A 6,000-nucleotide genomic window follows, 5' to 3' on the forward strand; every position below is an offset into this window, starting at 1 on the left:
CTGGTATGGAGGGAAGGTCTTACGAGGAAAGGCTGAGGGACTTGAGGTTGTTTTCGTTGGAGAGAAGGAGGAGGAGAGGTGACTTAATAGAGACATATAAGATAATCAGAGGGTTAGATAGGGTGGATAGTGAGAGTCTTTTTCCTCGGATGGTGATGGCAAACATGAGGGGACATAGCTTTAAGTTGAGGGGTGATAGATATAGGACAGATGTTAGAGGTAGTTTCTTTACTCAGAGAGTAGTAGGGGCGTGACTTCTGGCTGCGTCTTTGGAGCCAGAATTCCTGCATAGGCGGGCCCAGTGTCCTTTTGCACCGCATGCCTTGCACAGGTCACGAAATGCAGGACAACTTCTCCATCAGTGGGACCAACAACACGTACCCCACAGCTTGCTTGCCCTTTTCGACCTGGTGATGGTGCCAATACTGTTGGCTGCACCTAGTGCTTGTAGGTGCTGTTGGCCAGCTACAGTGGCTTCGTATTTCCTGCCATCTTCGAGCAGTTGTAAGGCAAACCCCCCACCTGCCAAGACTGAGGCACATGAACATTAAAACTTAAAATTGCAAGCCTCTGACTGGAAAGACATTTGCATGGTAACAGACAAGTGTTGGAACAAGGGACAAAGGACCAGGCTCTGACCCATTCAACCAACAATGGACTCTTGACTACCAGATGTTGAAGGTGGGGGGAGCTAGCATTCCAGGTTGACTGCTAAGATAGCAGAAACCACAACCACAGAAGGAGTAGTCAGACCAGTTTTCGTCACATGACTAGCTGGCTGTTGAGATTTGAACTTCCAACAAGAGTGTTTGGAAATCAGAAAGCTCTTTTCTCCTGGACTGAGAACAACTCCCTCCTGTCTGCCCTCATCTCGTTCTCACCAGCTTCGGAAACCATTGAAGATATGTAAACTCAAAGAGAGAAAAGTCTCCTACGTGAACAGGGTTCAAAAAGAATACTGGGGACCAACGAAACGCAAGACATAGCTTCAATCAAGGACTACAGCGAGCTTGAAACTGTTCTACTTATCTTTTCTTCTGCTCTTTTCTGTCCCTCTTTGCATGTGTGTACCGCATGTGCATGCTAGCTTGGGCGGGTCATATATCCGTAGGCATTAACCGTATTAGAGTTTAAGTTTAAGGTTTAATAAATGTCATCTTTCTTCTTTAAACCAAAGAAAGTCTGTTTGTGCTCATTTCTTTGCCTTATAATTGGAAAGTTATGAACAAGAATTCACAAAGGGGGAGCTCAAAACACAGTGTGTTTAAAATTAAACCCTGTTACAATAAGACCAGGTGAAGATAGTAATAGACCCATAGACACCTTTCTCACTTGGTCGTAACACAGTGCATCGATGCTGTGACGTTTCTTTTTCCCTAAGAGGCCTTTCTGAAATGCTTCAATGGGTGTCGATACAATCACCAGCTCCATTAGTCACTGTGACATCTCAGTTTCTGAGAAATCGCATTCGTTGCCCTTATAATGGCAACAGGTGTCAAACTGGTCTATTGACTCCCGTGGCTGTTGCCTGTAGGACATCAATTCCAGGCGCTGAATTTGAAAATTTATTCTAAATCGGAGCTGATCTTCCAGCACTTTTCATATCTTTGTGAGATCTTTCTGGTCCTGTTCAGATAATCCAGAGGCATTGATTCTGTGCAATCCCTCATTTTCAATCACTGTCATTATTTTTATAGCCTGTTTTTCTGGTTCTACAATGACTTGGTCTGTAAAGCATAATTGCATTCTCTGTTGGAACAGTTTAAACTTGGATAGGATATTCAAGGCTTTCCAGTTCATGCTGGGAAATTTGGTATGCATATTCCTGCTATTTTTTTGCTTTAAAACCAGCTTTAAGACCTTATTCTGTGACTCTTTACTGGTTCCCCTTTTAAAAAAACTCTTCTTTAGATTGGCTGGTTTGATTGACAGGAGCAGCTGTCTGTTTATCTAGCTTCCAGCAGGCTAGTCTGTCTGTTTATTCAGCCGTGCTATATGCATTTCAGGTGCTTTTTCTTCTTTGCTAGAGTTTGTTAATGCAGCTGCTCAATAGGCAATTCTTCACGGTTGAGTGGTATTATGAGTTTTTTAAAACTGTGGTGGAGTGAGTGAAGGTTCTGCAGTGCTCCAGTGATTTAATGATTTCTTTTTATAGCTTCAGTTGTGAGCTGCGTTAATAGAGGATTCCTGTGCTTTATGTTGTCAGGCGCCTCCTGTAATGATGTGGACCTGATTAGCTTGAGAGAGCCTTTGAAAACAATCAATCGGCATGAGATAGAGATTGGGTTTTCCCTGTTTTTTGTCTTTTACTGAGCCTTTTAAATAAAAATCTTATTTGCAAGCACCTGAAAGCTTTTTTTTAACTGGGGTTCCTGTACCGACGGCACACTGACTCACCCAATCACAGTGATTGACCTGCAGTCTGTCGTTCAGCGCTCAATCTTCTGCAGCTTGAGGTAAGTGTTTTTTTCTTTACACTGTTTGGGCCAGTGTTTCTTTTAACTTTCTCTCTTTTAGCTGTAGGTAGTTTTTAAAGCTGTTTTCCTGTGGTCTTCAATCTTGGATTCTGTCTTCTCACAGCTGCCACCGTGTAATGAGAAGCTTTTTATGTCATCTGATGTAACATAAATGAGATGCGTAGAGTTCAGTTGATTGAAGATCTCAAACAGGTTTATTAAACGGCTAACTAATATATACAGTGTCGAGCTATTTATTTATAGGACTTGCCTCTTGGTGTTACAGTTACAGAGTGAGACTGGCATGTAGTCACATGACTGAATCCTGGTATTCAGCACATTAGAATACTGAGATCTTAAAGGGACATCACTCTTAAAGACAATCACACAGCAGCCACCACCTACAACATTCACTTCCCCCACCACCAACACACAGTGGCAGCAATGTATACCATATACAAGATGCACTGCAGCAACTCACCAAGGCTCCTTTGACAGCATCTTCCAAACCTGTGACCTCTACCATCTAGAAGGACAAGGGCAGCTTTTGCATGGGAAAATCACCAACTGCAAGTTCCCCTCCAAGCCACACACCATCCTAACTTGGAACTATATCACCATTGCTTCACTGTCGCTGGGTCAAAATCCTGGAACTCCCTTCCTAACAGCACTGTTGATGTACCAACACCTCAAAAACTGCAGCAGTTCAAGAAGGCAGCTCACCACCACCTTCTCAAGGGCAATTAGGGATGGGCAATAAATGCTGGCCTAGCCAGCAATGCCCACATCCCCTGAACAAATTTTAGAAAAGTAAGTTGCATGTAAAAAAATTCTTCTGCCACAATGCCAGAATATCTATAACGAAAACCCTCATGACAAGCATTAATGAAAAACAACTTCTTTCCTGAAAAAACACTGTTATATGCATATGTATCTTGTGTTTCATGTACCATTTGCATACACGCAGTATCTAAGTGCACTACTTCGAGCTTTTCAACATGCCATTTAGTCAAATGGCCTTTTATGTGACAAAACAAATAATAAAAAAAATTACTTAACCTCTCCTGGAATGGGAAGTAGGCTTATACTTCCAATTTCTCAATTTATCTTTAAAATCTTGCTTCTTCCTTCCGACATATTCTTAATTAACCTATCTGGCTACTTTCTCTTTCTGTCTGGGTATCTTCTCCCATTTCCATTTTCATGAGCTTGATTCTGCTCTCTCAACATTTCTGATTCTGTCAAATCTGAACTTTGACTTGACGACCAACTCCAATTAATGGTTGGGACTGTGATATTGACTAATTAGTCTTAATCAAAACCCCTAGCTCACTTTGCTCTAACGGTGAATTCTGTGATACTGGCAAACTTTCAGTTTCTTTGTGACTTTCCCTTTCTTCCTGACTTCCACTTTGGACTGAAGGAGGAATCTGGACTATCGGAGGGTTATCATGCTCCCCTTTTGTCAGCTTCTCTCGTTCAAACAAATGATCTACATGGCATTGATGGAGTCTCTCTCCAATCTACAGTAGATACGTGAATGCGCCTGGTCTCTTTACAACAACACCAGCACATACTTCTCCTTACCACCTCAGTGGTTTTTCACCATGACCTTCTGACGAGCACTGACTCTCTAAGTTTCATGCCTGGTGTTTCCTGACTCATCTTCACTTTGTCTCAGTTTTCTATTACTTTGCTGTTAATGTCCGGCTTAAGCAAACTAAACCTTGTTTCAGGAGCATGTTTAAACACTTACTCATAAGGTGAGCAACCTGTTGTAGACTGTGGAGTTATTCTGGAAGAGAACAGAAAATTGTCTAACCTGTATCAAAGAGAAACATATAATCACTGCCAACCTGTCACACAGCAAATACTTTTGCAAAGACCTCTTTGTAGTCTGCACACTCCTTTCTGCAACATCATTCTATGCTGGGTGATATGGTGGTACCAGAGTGCGATTGACTCCATTCTTACTCAGAAATATTCAGAATTCTTCTGATGTAAACTGCGGGCCACTGACACCAACACTTTTGGCAACCCATAATTTGCCAACCAACCTCTCAAAACCGCAATAGTTTTGGCACTTGTGGTATTGGGCATAAACTCAACAATTATCCACTTGCAATAGCAATCTATCAAAATAAAGTACTCATTTCCTTCCATTGACATGTACTTCTTCTTATGGTTTCCTTGTGCTTGACCGTGGAATGAAAGGAATTTTGGGTGGATCATTTCTCATTCTGAGACACACTTCACAACTTTTCACCAATTCTTCAATATCCCGTCTCACTTCATAATTATTCCAGTCCTCTTTGTCAGTGTTGAATTCCCCCATTGACCCCAGATAAGCTTCTTGTGCCTTTTTTTTCATGCAACTACATATACCACTCAGTCTGAAGTCACATCTGCTCACATTTCATGTCTGACTCTGAGCCGTGCAGGTATGCGACATGTGCACAAAGAACAATCTTTCTAAACTGCTCAAAGATCCTCAGATTTAACTTCAGGGTTTCCAAAAAGTGTTAAAATGTTTTCCAGTCCTTGATTATACCAATGAAACGTTTAAAAAAATACATCCCTCCTTCGCCGCCATCTTTCTGTTGTGTTTGGGCTGGAAATAACTCACACAGAGACTACTTAATCGGCCGTATTGTCTCACTCCTGTATTTAATATAACCTCCCAACAGAGAGGGTAGTATTACAAAATGGTTAGCTCTTACCATATACTACAGTAACCCTGGTTGATTTGACCTTCCTACCCCAGATACACTATGGCTAATCACAATACCCATAGCACCAGTCCAACTTAGATCAGTTAACTCAGCATTAACACAGCTTACCTACAGGGTTTGTGTTTTTTTTCTACTTGATTCTATGACTCTATGAGTGACTAGGAAATCTAATCTCCCGCCACATTTATCTTCATATAATTGTAAGGTTTCTATCTTGAAAAACAGCGCTAATCATTATATTGTGCTGCTCAATGTACAATTTAACAAGTTGGCATCAGACAGTAGGGAGGAGAAAATAAGGTATGTTCAGTTTCTGATTTTTATCCTGCGACCTCCTGCTGAAAAGAGTGCTTGCGTAGGTGTTGGATGAAAGCAGGATCAGATTTGTATGTATTGCCTATCAACATTCTCACCAATAATTTCCATGGGGATTCTCCCCCAAGTCCCACTGTAACTTTGGCGGAAGATTGGTGTAAATCCTAAGGAAACAGCATAAACAGTTGCCCCAAGGTGTCCACTGATTTTCTGTCACTATTGCGGTGGGAGGTCAGGGAACCCTTTCTGTGTAATCTCATACATAAAGAGTGGCAAATTGGACAAGTGCAGGTGGAACTGGACTCACAACAAGAGTCTGCACCTTCAGCAAAGGAACTCGGGCAAAAATTTAAATGAAGAACCTGTATTATTATATTACCACATTAAAGAGTCACTTAAGGTTGATATATTGCAGAGAAATTGTTTCTGTATGTTTCGGTACTGCTTGTAATAGTTGAGCAGTTAAGTTGTCATTATCAATAGCATTAACTTTTTAA

The sequence above is a fragment of the Heterodontus francisci genome, chromosome 3, assembly GCF_036365525.1.
Source record: "Heterodontus francisci isolate sHetFra1 chromosome 3, sHetFra1.hap1, whole genome shotgun sequence".
NCBI lineage: Eukaryota > Metazoa > Chordata > Chondrichthyes > Heterodontiformes > Heterodontidae > Heterodontus > Heterodontus francisci.